Raw genomic sequence first — 16,484 nt, 5'->3', positions numbered from 1 at the left:
ATGGTGGGCGGGAGACAGGCCCAGGTACGTACATTTCCGGCCCCTTTCCCACGGGATGGCCAGCAGCCGAGCGGGGTTTTCTGCCTGCGAACTTCTTCATGTAAATAACGGCACTGAGTGTGGGTGGGGCAGGACGGCGGTCACACTCTCGGTAGCAAACCGGACTCGGAGGGCGGGGGTGTGTCCAGGCCCAGCTGTGCTGGTGGCAGACAGGACGTCAGCAGTGGGCATCTGAGCCCCATCACAGACTTCCTGTGACTCAGTGCTGTGGAGTTGCTCAGATTAATCAACATAACGCAACCCAGGTCAACGGAAGCCTCCACGGGGCCGGGAGGCTTGAGTCATCTGTGGCCTCGCAGTGCGGGAGGCTGGGGCCCGCAGGAAGAGCCGAATGAGGGGGCAAAGCCTGGGCATCGCCAGGGGGCAGTGACTCGCTGGTGCAGGGAGCGCCTCCCTCCGCCCCATCCTCCGAGTCGCCAGAAAAGTCACTGCGCCTGTCTGATGGCTCCCTTCTCGGTGACGAAGCCCGTCTCTCCCAGGTGGACCCCAATTCTGACCCAGTGACATCCAGATTGGCGCGCCGAATAGCCAATGAATCTTGAAGAGGTGAAACCCAGAGCCCGAGGCAAGAGGGTGTCGATTAAATGATGATGAGGGACACACATTAAAATGGGATTGCTTTATTTCAACAACTTCCTGCACATGTTTATCCTATCCTATATAAAAAAGGGTAGTATGCAAATTGTTCCCTCCACTGGGAGTTCCTCCAGGAGTTTGACCTGGGGCAGAAAGGCCGGGGAAAGGGAGGGAGTACCTGGCCGGCAGCTGGCAGCCACTAGGGACCTTACCAGTGCACGAACTTTGTGCACTGCGCCTCTAGTCCAGAAATAAAAAGGTAAGTCATGAAATTAACGTATTTATTATTTTGTATAGAGTGAAGTGATGCTACGATACTAAGATTAGAAGCAGTAATTGTGTTATTGTTAATTAATGGTTTTAGAGCAAACTCCTTGGTAGTGTAGAAAGAGGGTGATCTTTAGAGGTACGTGAACCTGGGCTTAACCCTCGCCCTCTCGTTTATTTATTCAGTTATATTTACTCAACTGCTTTTTTCATCAGGCCTGTACCGTGGGCTGAATACCTGCCAGACCCTACAGATGAAACGTTACAACAGGCGATACTCCTGTTTGTGGAGCTCCTGCAGCCTCCCCGGGAAAACCCAGCGAATGACTGAGCCGCCGGGAGCCTCTGCTCATCCTATTTGCCACGAGCTTACAGACCAGTGGTTCTCAACCTTCTGGCCCTTTAAATACAATTCCTCATGTTGTGACCCAACCATAAAATTATTTTCGTTGCTACTTCATAACTGTAATGTTGCTACTGTTATGAATCGTCATGTAAATATCTGATATGCAGGAGGGTCTTAGGCGACCCCTGTGAAAGGGTCGTTCGACCGCCAAAGGGGTCGTGACCCACAGGTTGAGAACCGCTGTTACAGACGCTCCCGGGTCCTGGCTGCCGTGAGCAGCACAAATGCTGCATCGCCCACAGAGCATGCCCAGCACACATGCTAACAGGTTCCAGAGGCAAATCCAAGGAGCCAACATACTAGGCGGCCGTGAGCTTTATTGTGGAAGAGGATTCCTCCATTCTGACGACCATTCGGATCTTAACAAGTGACACAGAAGTGTGACATCCGTGGGTCAGTGACTCATTTCCACAGCACACGTCCTGCTCCTGCAGCAGCCTCGGTGACGTGACAAAGAAGGTCAAGGTGCATGAAGAAGGTCTGAGGTGGGGGCCAGTTCTTGCGGCCACGTGCCCTGGAGCCCCACCTCATGCCTTGAGAGTGATGCGTGTGTACGATACCATCTCAGTCCTCGGGTCACAGCAAGTCAGGCTTCTCCCCCTCCAGGGACAATCTAAAGATCTAACGTCTGGTCCGAGGACAGGATGCCCACCTGCAGTGGCTCTTCTAGACTCTTCTATATCCAGGCCACACTAACTGGGTCACCGTCCTCACCCCCTTGATAATCAGAGAGCGCACCTGGGCAGCGAGCCCGAGGTGGGGAGCAGCAGGGGCCCGTGTCCCCAGACCTGGGGAGAGTCCACCCCCTGCAGCTCGGAGGGAGATGAACGCCCAACGTCACACGTGTGCACTCTCATGCTGTTGCGATGCATCAGCTATTCCAGACTCGATGTAAGAAAAAGTCTGGCTCCGTCCATCTCACCATTCAATGTTCTTGCCTCCACCAGCGAGTCCAGGAAAGCCAACAGTAAGTCCAAATTTATTATGTGTTTTCTCCTAGAATTTAGATGAAATATATTTAACTCGGAGGCACTCGGGGGAGTTGGAAGACACACATTTTGAGGATGAAAGTTGGTGCACGCTGGAAGCTCTTCTCACCTTGTAAGAGCCAGGAAACCTCTTCAGAGTGGCAGTGCTGTGCACCTGAAATCTTAATTAGCTGAATGATTTCTTAATAGGCTGAGTCAGATCTCAATGTTTGCCTTAAAGCAGCGGTTCTCAACCTGTGGGTCGCGACCCCTTTGGGGGTCGAACGACCCTTTCACAGGGGTCGCCTAAGACCATCGGAAAACACATATATAATTACATATTGTTTTTGTGATTCATCACTATGCTTTAATTATGTTCAATTTGTAACAATGAAAATCCATCCTGCATATCAGATATTTACATGACGATTCATCACAGAAGCAAAGTTACAGTTATGAAGTAGCCACGAAAATAATTTTATGGTTGGGGGTCACCACAACATGAGGAACTGCATTAAAGGGTCGAGGCATTAGGAAGGTTGAGAACCACTGACTTAAGGAATAAAATCTGATCAAAAGTATAACGGAATCTGTCCAAAAACACGCAGTGCGGCGGCATTCCTGTTGACTTGAGTTCTGGGATGATTATTTTACCAGAAGTGCAAGCTGGAGACGGAGGAGCCGAAGAACTGCGCGGGGAAGACCCAGGAAATAAACACAGCAGGAAGGGGAGGCCGTCGAGGGCCTGGAGCAGAGAGCACATGGGCAGCACCCGTGTTTGGAAATGACATCATCATCTCCAATGCAGGAATTTACATTTTCTGGGAAAAGCACCCCGTCCAAGGCAGTGTCTCCTTGAAACAATTGGCGCTTCCCGGGGCGGTTACGTAAGGAAAAGTCTGGCTCCATCCACCTTGCCCTGCAGAGCCCTTTCATCTGGAACGACGTCATGTGTCAGCCAGCTATCTGCTCCACCAGCAGGTCCGGAGTGGCCAACCCAAATAAACACCTCGGGGTGCCAGCGTCCCCAGCCCCACCGAGGCCCGGAGCCGCCACGCCAGCCCGAGGTGCGAGGGAGCCCAGTTCTGACTGTTCATGCGAATGTCCCGGGGCCCAGCTCTCACAAGTGGCGACTGAAGTTCACAGCGAGTGTGCCCATGTGTGAACCTGGCGCCGGCTGCCGGAAGGGGCGAGGAGCCTCATTCTTGGCACACAGTAGGTGTTGAATACAAGTCTGCTCATAGGCCGGGATGGCGTAAGCGGGGGAATGAAGGTCTCCAGTCTGAAGGCCACTCTGGCTGTAAGAACGGCCCCCGAGGCTGGAGCTGCCCAGGATACTAAACGCCGAAGGAGCGTTTCCCAAACATCCTTCCTGAAAACCCCCTTTAAGCGCTTCTGCATCAGCGGGTCCTGCCAGCGTTTCTCTTCCTTTGTGGTGTCTACAGACATCCGCTCTTTCCCACATCCCCCCTACCCCCCCAGGGGTCTCTGCAGGCCCTGCCGCTCTCTCAGACCCCCTCTCCTGAGGTTCCTGGTCTCAGAGCCCAGCGCTGCTCCCCCTCTGCCCCCCCACCCCCGCTCCGTGTTTTACAGGATGAAACAGCTGTGAACCGCGGGGGTCCCGGGATCCCACCGCAGGAAACACGCCTGTGTGTTTGTGCAGCAACAGGAGCGCAGAGTGGCTCCCCAGCCGCTGGCATTCCAGGCCGGCCTGTGGGGCGGCATCTGAAGGCGAGCGGCACTTCCCCGGAGCTGGCTGGCAGCCGACCCCAGGGTTTCCCAGACACATGGACGCAGGGTCTGTGGTGGGTAAGGATCTCATGAAAGCTGTATTGTTGTTTTGTTTGTTTTAATTTTATTTCTTTAAAAATATATTTTTATTGATTTCAGAGAGGAAGGGAGAGGGAGGTTGATGGAAACATCGATGATGAGAGAATCATTGACCAGCTGCCTCCTACACGCCCCCTACTGGGGATGGAGCCCACAACCCAGGCATGCGCCCTGACCAGGAATCAAACCGTGACCTCCTGGTTCATAGCTCGACGCTCAACCACTGAGCCATGCTGGCCGGGCAAAAGCTGTATTGTTGTTAATAAAAATTTTTCCATGAGGTTTATTTATTTACATGTAATTTCTTCTCAGCGAGACAAGAAGACACTGACCGTGGCAGGGTTATTCTGTTAGCATGCGCGCAGGGACCTCGGAGCCAGGAGATGAAAGAGAGAGCCGGCAGGCAATGGCAATAGGTGATTCCAGTCTACCCATCGCGTTCACTGGCAAGTTCCCATTCCGAGCACTAGGAGATCCCACATTGACTCTCTCACACCGCGTAGTAAACAATGTTCCTGTGTGGCTGGAGCGTCAGCGTGTGAAGGCCACACACGTGTCCACGTGCAGGAGACGCGGCTGCTACCTGACGCTCCCAGGGCCCCGGGGGACGGTCACTTTCCCTGCTTCCTTTCGGTTTGTTGGTTGGTGTCCATGTGGAGTGCGTGCGATGAGAGCGAGGGAGTTGGAGAGCTTTCCTATCGCTGTGTGTGCCTCTCTGCTCTCCGAGAAATGACCTGCTGTGTGCACGGAAGAAATAACCTCAGGACGGGCACCTGCGACTGCCTCCTCTATGTCACTGAGAAGAAATTGTATGTAAATTTGTAAGTTAACTGACAAGACTGTTACTAAAGGCACAACTTGTTATTCAGGTCCTTTACTGTCAGACATCAACAGACAGAGTGCACCTGGCAGCTGGCTGGGATTTCCCTCTGAGATGGAACCACTGACATCTCAAGAACGGGAGGAAAGGGACTGTCCAGTGGTTCTCAACCTCTGGCCCTTTAAATACAGTTCCTCATGTGGTGACCCAACCATAAAATTATTTTCATTGCTACTTCATAACTGTAATGTTGCTACTGTTATGAATCGTCATGTAAATATCTGATATGCAGGATGGTCTTAGGCGACCCCTGTGAAAGGGTCGTTCGACCGTCAAAGGGGTCACAACCCACAGGCTGAGAACCGCTGGTCTAGTACCTACTGTGCAAATAGTACAAAAGGAATCCTTAGCCATTCTCATTGTAAAAGTTAGAGTTAACATTGTTTACGTGAAATCACACTTAGGTGTAACAAAAAATAAAATGGAAATTTAAAAAAATCATGAAAATTCCAAATATGTATTTTATTTGAAACTAGAGGCCCAGTGCATGAAATTTGTGCACTCGGGGGGAGGGGTGGTCTCTCAGCCCGGATTGCAAGAGGGTGCAGGCCAGGCCAGGGACCCCACCGGTGTATGATCAGGGCTGGGGAGGGATGTGGGAGGTTGGCCAGCCGGGGAGGGACCGCAGGAGGGCTCCAGGGCGTGTCTGGCCCGTCTCGCTCAGTCCTGATCGACCAGACCCCAGCAGCAAGCTAACCTACCAGTTGGAGAGTCTGCCCCCCTGGTGGTCAGTGCACGTCATAGCGAGCGGTTGAGCGGCCTTAGCATATCATTAGCATATTACGCTTTGATTGGTTGAACGGACAAATGGATGACCGGACATAGCACATTAGGCTTTTATTACATAGGACCATTTAATTATTGAAAGTTGAGGAGTAAAAGTTTAAAGCTTTTTAAAAATGTGGTCCTGTGTACTGCACTATATCACCTATCCTATATAATACAGTGGGGCCTTGACTTACGAGTTTAATTCGTTCTGAGACCGAGCTCGTTAAGGAGCTTGTTAACTCAAATTACTCTATCAACTCAAAGCAAAAAACTGGCCGAGAGACAGCTGGTATCTCAAAAAACTCGTTAGTCGGGACACTCGTAAGTCAAGGCCCCACTGTAGAAGGCTAACATGCAAATAAACTGAATGGTGGAACGACCAGTCACTATGACATGCACTGACCACCAGGGGGCAGATGCTCAATGCAGGAGCTGCCCCTGGTGGTCAGTGCACTCTCATAGGGGGAACGCTGCTCAGCCAGAAGCCAGGCTCACGGCTGGCAAGTGCAGTGGCAGTGGTGGGAGCCTCTCCTGCCTCTGTGGCAGCGCTAAGGATGTCTGACTGATGGCTTAGGCCCGCTCCCGGACTACGAGAGGGCGCAGGCCGGGCGAAGGGACCCCCCTGAGTACATGAATTTCATGCACCATGCCCCTAGTAAAATATATTAGACATTCCTCAGTGAAATTCCAAAAAGTGAAAAAAATATCTGTTAAATTAGGTTGTGATTACTCAGATTGAAATGGTTTCTGTCATTTTGAGTCAGCTACAGTATTTTTTTTCAAAGAGGGATGTTCCTAGGCATTTGTTAATGTTATGACCTGTAGGCAAGGGCTTAGAAAGACAATCCTATATAATAAAAGGCTAATATGCATATCGACAGAACGGTAGAACGACCAGTTGCTATGTTGCACACTGACCCCCAGGGGGCAGACGCTCAACACAGGAGCTGCCCCCTGGTGATCAGTGCGCTCCCACAGGGGGAGCACCGCTCAGCCAGAAGCTGGACTCATGGCTGGCGAGCACAGCAGCAGTGGCGGGAGCCTCCCCTGCCTTCACAGCAGCGCTACGGAATGTCCGACTGATGGCTTAGGCCTGTATGGGGAGCAGGCCTATGCCATCAGTCGGACATCCCCCAAGGGCTCCCGGACTGCGAGAGGGCGCAGGCCGGGCTGAGGGACCCCCGCCACCCTGAGTGCACCAGGCCTCTAGTCAACCCATAAAATGAAGGCCACCTACATTTTATTTTGCCGTGGACCCTAAAGAGATATTTGAGTCACTGGGCCTTGACCTCTCTCTTTTTTTATTTTTATTTGCCAGATTGCTCAGAAACTGGAGGCAAAGTATACAGACGTATAACATTCCTTTTTGATGGGATACGGTTATCTAAATACTTTCCGGTTTAACAAACAAGTGGTCCACCATTAACATTAGAACCGTAGGGCTTCACGGAGCTTACAAAATTAAATACTGTGCAAACCCCAACCAAAAACAAAACCTATAACAAATCTGCTCATCCTAGAGTTACCCCCTGGCTTTAACTGGCCATTTCAAATTCCAGACACTAAGAGATGCCATTACTGACTCCCCTAGACCCGTGGTCGGCAAACTGCGGCTCGCGAGCCACATGCGGCTCTTTGGCCCCTTGAGTGTGGCTCTTCCTAAGCCTTAGGAGCACCCTAATTAAGTTAATAACAATGTACCTACCTATATAGTTTAAGTTTAAAAAATTTGGCTCTCAGAAGAAATTTCAATCGTTGTACTGTTATTTGGCTCTGTTGACTAATGAGTTTGCCGACCACTGCCCTATACCATTCGTCAGGCTAATTTTTCTGGATGGCTTAGTACTGCCCCTAATAATACACCACCACTTGAGAATGACTTTTTATAACTACTTCTCCCTTCCTAGCTACTGATGATAGGAATTTTCCATTCTATCATTCACTACCAAGCATTCTCCTCATTCAAAAGCCCTTTGGTGCCTCTGCCCAATTTAAAACTTGTCCAGTTTACCAAGAGGAAACAGTGTACGCTAAATGAATATGATCTGTTATTCACAAGGAAAAACATTGGGAAATAAATCAGAAAGTATTTTAAAGGACATCGGGGTTTGTTTATAAGAGAAGAAGAAAAATCTAAGCGGCCTGGAATGCTGAACTATCTCAGAAGGCAGGGGTCATGGAAGGCTTGTTTTCCTTTCCGGGTAAGGAGAGAATTCCTGATGCTCTTTTCTGTCTGGAGGGAGCGCTGAACTTTGGTTCCTTCGCTACAACCGCTGCGAAGACCATGCTGATCTCCTCGTTCTTAGGACAGAAGCTGGGCAGTGACGTCCTTGGCCCCACATTCTTTGCTCTCCGGTAGCAGCACCTTTTGCATTCTTTCCCTTAGTCCACGAGGGCATCTTGAAACTGAAGTAAATGCGGATCTTACAGTTAATATCCCCCCAAACCGGCAGCCGATCTTTTTCTTAAATGGACACATTCTTGTCCTGAACAAGTACCCCAGTGACAACGTGCTTGTCATGGACAAGGATCTGAAGATTCAGGCCGAGGTCACCTGGGGACTGTGGGCGAGGGAAGGAAGGTGATAGGTTCCAAAAGGAGATTTTAAAAATGTGGCTTTAACTTTATAGGCTTTTGGAGGACGAAGCTACTTCCCCGTCCTGCTGCTCCCGGGCAGGGGGTGGGAGCTTCATGCCCTTTTCTCTCTCTGCCCAGACCTCACACTGGACCGACTGGCCAGGTTGGAAGGAGAAGCTGTGGAGGAGCCCCGTCTTCTCTCTCATGCGCTTCCTCCTGGTGGGCTCTGAGCATGTGCTGGGGGGCAAGTCAGCCCCATCCCGGGGTCAACAGTGGGCGTGCCCTTGGTCACCTGTGCCCCATGATGACTGTTGTCATTCCCAGTTGGTTCTGACCACAAGAGACGGGGAGATTTGCTCCTTATTTGGCTTTCTCACGAATCCTCATGGCGTTTTATTTCTTATGAAAAGGAAACAATTATGGGGGAATGTTTAGACTTCAGAAAACGGAGTACTGTGCATATTCGTGTTTACTCTGTAATTCCTCTCTTTTCTTGTTAGCCCGAAGTTTCTCATGATGAAAAAGCTTATATGGGTTCTTATTTAATTATTACTGTATGTTTGAAATGTATGGACATGCTACAACTTCTAGAATTCCTTCTAATTTCATTAAATGCTTGCTCTGTTTTCATAATCTTCCACTGACACATTCGAGCACGCACCATGCTGGGAGGCACAGAATAAAAGAACGTGCACGAACAGCTGGGATGATCTTGCCCATTTCCTATTTACTACAGTCCCCTGACTTCCACTGACACTGAGAGCAAGGGGTGGGGTCAGCAGGGGATAGAAGGAAGCAGGACTCGGACAAGGGGGAGATCTGATGATTCCAGGGGCAGGCCCGGTGAACAGCCTGAGGGAGACCCGGCTGAGGGCGATTTGCTACGGGGGCTGCAGTCTCAGGCGTGCACTCTGGTAAGTGTCACCAAGGGTGAACTTAAAGGGCAAGAATGTCAACGATTTTGGAAATAAGATGAACACCACGATTAGCCAAGGTTCACAATTTGCTTAAACAAATACACTGGCCTGAAAATGTACTGTCTGCTAGAATTTCCACTAGTTCCTCCCCATAATTTCCTCTGCCAAAACCAAGCCAAATCACATTCTAACTTCTTATTTCCTATCTCAGGGCTGTGCTATATATATGGGTGGATCAGCGCCTCTTTGAAGAAGAGCAGATAACCTACAGCATGGAACGCAGAGGTACATTAAGAAAGAGGGAGCCCGGTCGGGTGGCTCAGTGGTTGAGCGTCGACCTATGAACCAGGAGGTCACGGTTCGATTCCCAATCAGGGCACACGCCTGGGTTGCGGGCTCGATCCCCAGTAGATAGTTGATCACTGATTCTTTCTCATCATTGCTATTTCTATCTCTCTCTTCCTTCCTCTCTAAAATCAATAAAAATATATTGAAAGAGCCCACCTTTAATTAATTATGACTTCCCAGTATTTCACTGGTTTAAGAATAAGGCATGGGATCTCAGAGCTGGAAGGTCTAGGACCGCTCACCTGGGGTGTAGTTGGGCCCGCCATCTCCCCGGGGGTCAGCCACTCCCTTTCGGCACCTGCCTCACTTACTTCTCAGAAGGTGCCCCGTGACCCTGCCACCGAGGCGGGCGAGCTGAGAAAACAGATGGATGTGCTGACTTGGCTCAATGTTCCCTTCTTACTTTTGTCCCCCCACACAGTGGAGAAAGACAGTCAGTAAGAAAGAAAAATGGACCGGGCCTGCTGAGTGTGTAGATTACCAGTACGTACATGAGTGTCTACATGTGACAACATTGTGACTGCGTGGTGTTGACGCAGCACAGACTCCCAGAAGTCCGCCGTGGGAAGAGCCATGAGGACGGACAGGTGGAATCAGCACCAGCCCGCCCTCAAGGAGCTCGGTCACTTGTGAGACGCAAGTGCAGTCACAGAACTACTCTACGAGGTTAACAAGCAAACAAAACGCTCAAGGACATGACCGGTGCCTGTACTTGTGATTATGGTCATTGGACGTCCACCTCACGAATGCACACAGTCCTAGATGTCCCCCCCTTTCCTGTGTAACCCCTGAACGCGCTGTGCTGACAGGAACGCGGGAAGAGCGGCCTTGGGACTTAACGCAGGCGACTTTTACGCACCAGGAAAAGGGTGACACTGCTTTTCGCTGACGGTGGGTGAGTAAATCCTTTTCAAAACCCTCCTGAGAGGACTCTGCATTGCAAATTGGGAACCGCTGTCCCAATCGATGTCCCTTGGAAGCCGGCCAGGGGGCGAGGCGGAGCAGGCACCGGAATGACAGCCACTGTCCTCGCGGGTCAGACGCTGACATCTCCCGTTGCGCAAGGTGAGACTCGGCCATGTCATGCCGAGCCGAGGGCAGGTGGTGAGGTCAGCAGGGAACAAGGGCAGCTCTGTGTCCGGCTGGCCTGTGAGGACAGCAGGGCTGACCCCCCGGCTGGCGGCCCACGGGCCACCATGACCCCTGCCCTGACTCCACAGCCGGCCCCGGGCCCGGCTCCTCCGCGTCCTCATGCGGTTACTACTCCGACCCATGAGGGTGAAAGGCCAGGAGCAGGACTTGGGTGGACCCTGCATATACTTGACCTTTCATGACTTGAAAGGTCTCAAAAGAGCTTTGTGAACATTTTCACAACTTGGGTTTCCTGATGTGTCACCTTTACCAACCACTCATGATTTTCTGGGTAAAGTCCGATCAACTGAGAAATGACTATTAGATTATTTTTAAAAAATACCCGTCAAATAAGGAAAAACAAAATTTTTAAAGATGTGCTCCCTGGTGAATAATCGGGACTTATTTTAAACCTTCGTACCGTCTTGCATGCGAAAGCTTCGAGACGTGATCTTTGAGAACGTGTGTGGCTGTGGGAACAGTCTGAGGAGGTGGTGAATCAAAGCCTTGTCATCTGTTTCTTAACAGCGCTGTCCAAGACGGAGCAGAAAGAAGGTTCCAGAATAGCGCTAGTGTCTAGGAAACTGGCTTCCAAGCTTTCGGTCTGAATGAGGCCATTGTACGGACCCCTAAGTTTGTATGTTCTCATACGGAGACGGCTTTTCACAGAACGGCTACATCCTGCTGCCTTTTTATATTTAGGCACTCAGAAAACTTTTAATATGTTGAATTAAATGTCACTCTAGAGAAGAAAGGGTCACTTCATTTGCATGTTTATCCAACTGATGCACGAAATGACATCCCAGCAAAATTGGTTGTGAGCTCCGCGTCACACTAAAGCCCAGCGGTGCGGGGCTCAGTGTCAGGTATAACCGTCCTCTTAGGACCTGAATTCTGAGCTACGGCTAAGCCAGGCCACACTGAGGGTCACAAAGGTCAAACGATGGGAATCGCAGAAACAAGAGTTCACCATGGGGGACTGTGTGAGAAAAAAAAGTGCTTTCTGGACATTTTAATAGAGTCCTCTTTCGGGCAATAAAAACAAACAAACAAACAATAAAAAAAAACCCCCACCAAACTCTTTACTATCTTAAAAGGTATTCTCTCTCTACGCAGACATGGTACTGTTCCCATTAACTCCCTCTCAAGAGAGAGAAAGACACATCAGTGTGCTTTGAAAATCTTATTTGAAACGTTCTTTTCATTATTGTAATTAAGTGAAGTCTTTTTTTAAAAAAACGAATTAGGAACTTCTCCTGTACAGGAAAAAATGTCCTCAAAACCTACAGATCTTTAGACTCACAAACTCAGACCACCACATTTCTTCTAAAACTTTTATTTAAGAAACAAAGCATCCCAGACACTGTATTCAGTGTAGTGGGATGAACTGTGTCTCCTAAAAGGTTGTCCAACGTCTGTGAGTGTGACCTCATTTGAAAACCGGATCTCCAGGTGAGATTGTCCTGTAGATAGAGAAGGCCAACAATTCAAAGACTGCTGTCCTTATACGATAAAGGAGAGGGGGTAAGACAGCTGGAACCAGAAGCACGAAGGAGAAGCCCTGGCAAGGGAGAGGCGGAGGTGGAGAGGTGGCCACACGCCCTGGCCTGCCAGGAATTCCAGGAGCCACCAGAAACGGGGAAAGGACACATTCTCCCCCCGGGGCCTTCAGAGGGAGTCCAGCTGTCAGCATCTGGAATCTGGGCTTCTGGCTTTCAGGCCAGGAAAGAGTAAATGTATGCTTTTTATTTTATATTTTCCAGTTTCATTGAGATTAATTGATATTCCACACGGTACATGTTTAAGGTATACAGCATAATGATTTGACATATATATCATGAAATGAATACTTCAATAAGTCTAGTTAACATCTATCATATATATATATACACACACTCAAAAAAGGAAAAAATTTTCCCTGTAATGAGAACTCTTAGGATTTAGTCTCAACAACATTCCTACATCACACAGCAGTGTTAGCTACAGTCATCATGCTGTACTCTACATCCCTAGTTCTTATTTATCATGTAACTGGAAGTTTGTACCTTTTGACCACCTTCCTCCAATTCCCCCTCCGCCCACCCTCACCTCTGGTAATCACAAATCTGATCTCTTCTCCTATGAGTTAGGGTTTTTTGTTTGTTTTTAAAGATTGTACATATAAGTGAGATCATACAGGATTTGTCTTTCTCTGTCTGGCTTGTTTCACTTAGCATAATACACTCTAGGTCCATCCATGTGGTCACAAATGGCAAGATTCCCTCTTTTCTATTTTTTATGGCCGAGTAACATTCATCTGCTGATGGGCACTTAGGTTGTTGCCATGTCTTGGGAATTGTGAATAATGCCGCAGTGAACAGGGCGTTGCAGACACTTTTTGACATCATGTTTTCGTTTTCTTCGGATATACTAGTATTGCCAGAGGTGGAATTGCTGGATGATTGTTCTATGTTTAATTTCTTGAGGAATCTCCACACTGTTTTCCACAGTGGCTGCACCAATTCACCCTCCCCCCCAGCAGTGAACGAGGGTTCCCTTTTCTCCACATTCTCGCCAGCACTCATTATCTCTTGCCTATTGACGCTAGCCAACCTTCCTGCTGTTGTAAGCCACCACGTTTGTGGTAATTTAACACGGCAGCCCCAGGGAGCTAACATGTTCAGGAGAGGCACCCAGCCTCCTTTCTGACAAAGGCACACGGGGGCCCCAAGTGAACGCAGCACCGTCATGACCACCCACCCATGTCTAGAAAAAGAACATTTCCAGCAAACGGAGGCCCCCTTGGGCACATCTCTTTTTAAAATAAGAAGAAACTCAACAACAAAGAGGCCAACAACCCGAATAAAAAGTGGGCAAAGGATTTCAATAGACATTTCTCCAAATAAGTTACACTAGTGGCCAATCTATAATAATAAAAGTGTAATATGCTAATTAGACCGGACGTCCTTCCGGGATAAAGCCTGGGCTGCAGCCGCCGTGGCTGTGAGGGCGGATCGAGGCAGCTGCCTCGGCTGTGAGGGAGGGATTGAGGTCACAGCTGCGAAGGCCTACTCTTGCACGAATTTCGTGCATCGGGCCTCTAGTAAACACATAAAAAGATGCTCAACATCAATAATTATTAGGAAAAGTAAATCCAAACCACAATGAGATACCACTTCACACCCAGTGGGATGGATATAATAAGAAAAGAAAAAGAAACTAAACTCTGGCAAGGATTTGTGGTAACTGGACCCCTCACACCTGGCTGATGGGCACGTCAAATGGCATAACCACCGTGGGAAACAGTTTGGCGGTTCCTCAAAAGTGAGACCCAGCTCTAGCCCATGCGCTCAGTGGTTAGAGCATTGAACTGCGAACCAAAGGGTCTTGGGTTTGATTCCTGGTCAAGAGCATATACCTGGGTTGCAGGATGAACACTGGTCCCGGCTGGGGCAAGGGCGGAGGCAACCAATCGATGTGTCTCTCGCATCTCCATGTTTCTCTCTCTGTCTGCCCTCCTCCCTCCATCCCTGCCACTCTCAAATTCAACGGAAAAAATATCCTCAGATGAGGATTAACAACAACAACAAAAAGTTAAACACAGAGCTACTGCATGACCCAGTAATTCCACTTACACATATAATACCCCAACGATTTGAAAACATGAGTTCACATAAAAATGTATACTTGGTTGTTCATAGCACTGTCCACCTTAGCCCCGAAGGGGAAACAACCCAGATATCCATCAATTGATGAATGGATTTAAAAAAAGGGACATATCCAAACAGTGGAATATTATGCAGCGATAAAAAGAAAGGAAGTACCGCTACCGGCTACACCATGAGTGAACCTTGGAAGCATTATGCTAAGTGACACAAAAGTGACCTATTGCAGGATTCCATTGACATGAACTATATTGTAATTAGTGAAGTCTTTTTTTAAAAAACGAATTAGGAACTTCTCCTGTACGGGAAAAATTGCATATTTATAGAAATGGAAAGCAGACTTGTGGTTTCCAGGGCCTGTGGGTAAGAGGAGTGGAAGTGATTGCTTCATGGATGTGGGGTTTCTATTTCGGGTGGTGAAAAATTAATTCTGAACTAGATGGTTGCACAACACTGCAAATGTACTTAGTGACACTGAATTGCATCTTTAAAATGGTTAACTGGTAAAAAAAAATGTTTAAATATATTTCAAAGAGGAAGGGAGAGGGAGAGACAGAAACATCAATGATGGGAGAGAGTCATCGATCAGCTGCCTCCTGTATGTCCCCCACTGAGGATTGAGCCCACAACATGGTTATGTGCCCTGACTAGGATTTGAACCGTGATCTCCTGGTTCATAGGTCAATGCTCAACCACTGAGCCACACTGGCCAGACAAATGGTAAAATGTTAATGTATATTTTGTCACAATGAAAAATACAAAACATTAATTACTCACTCTAATCATTCAGCAATATGCTTTTAAAAAATTAAACGTTTTATTCTGAGGCACTTGTAGAAACATACAGTCCTTATTTTTCCTACTTAAAACAGTAAAATAAAAAACGTAAAAACACCTTCTCCTGGTGGCTAGTATAGGACTGTGTAACTGGGTATCCTGCACATTGGGCTTCCTACCACTAACACTGGTAACAGGACAGTATGTTTTACTTGGTTACTTATCAGCCCATTGAGAGAGCAACCTTCCCAGGTATTTTATCTTTAACTAGAGGCCCAGTGCACAAAATTCGTGCACGGGGAGGGGAGGCCCACAGCTCAGCCTGCACCCTCTGGCAATCCAGGACCCCTTGGGGGATGTCCGACTGCCAGTTTAGGCCCGGGGGATGGGGCCTAAACCGGCAGTCGGACATCCCTCTCACAATCCGGGACCACTGGCTCCTAACTGCTCCCCTGCCTGCCTGCCTGATCGCCCCTAACTGCTCACCTGCCTACCTAATTGCCCCTAACAACTCTGCCTGCCTGCCTGCCTGATCGCCCCTAATCACCTCTGCCTCGGCCCTCACCATGGCAACTTCATCCGGAAGGTCGTTCAGCTGTCTGGTCTAATTAGCATATTACACTTTTATTATTATAGATGGGAGACAAAAGGAAACACACATAAGGATAGACATTGAAATGTGGATGATTCATTTACATACTCAAATTAATTTTGATAAGTGATATATATATGAATTACTAAAGAATATAGCCCTAGCTGGTTTGCTCAGTGGTTAGAGCATCAGCCTGTGGACTGAAGGGTCCCGGGTTTGATTCCAGTCAAGGGCACATGCCCAGGTTGTGGGCTTGATCCCAGTATGCAGGAGGCAGCCAATCAATGGTTCTCTCTCATCATTGATGTTTCTATCTCTCTCTCCCTCTCCCTTCCTCTCTGAAATCAATAAATATATATTAAAAAATGAAAAAATAAATAAAGAACATAAAAATGTTTGAGACCAGTTCTAATAATTTTTGATGAATAAAATGCTGGAGAAGATAATAATATTCAAAATTAGTGATAAAGTCTATAATATTCATATTACTATCAAGTTCAGTGCTTAATTACAGATATTTAATCACAACATTTAAATGTATGTGTTTCGCCCTAACCGGTTTGGCTCAATGGATAGAGCGTCGGCCTGTGGACTGAAAGGTCCCAGGTTCTATTTCAGTCAAGGGCATGTACCTTGGTTACGGGCACATCCCCAGCAGGGGGTGTGCAGTAGGCAGCTGATCAATGTTTCTCTCTTATCGATGTTTCTAACTATCCCTCTCTCTTCCTCTCTGTAAAAAATCA

Source organism: Myotis brandtii, unplaced genomic scaffold, assembly GCF_000412655.1.
Source record: "Myotis brandtii unplaced genomic scaffold, ASM41265v1 scaffold384, whole genome shotgun sequence".
NCBI lineage: Eukaryota > Metazoa > Chordata > Mammalia > Chiroptera > Vespertilionidae > Myotis > Myotis brandtii.
This window is presented reverse-complemented; position numbering follows the sequence as displayed.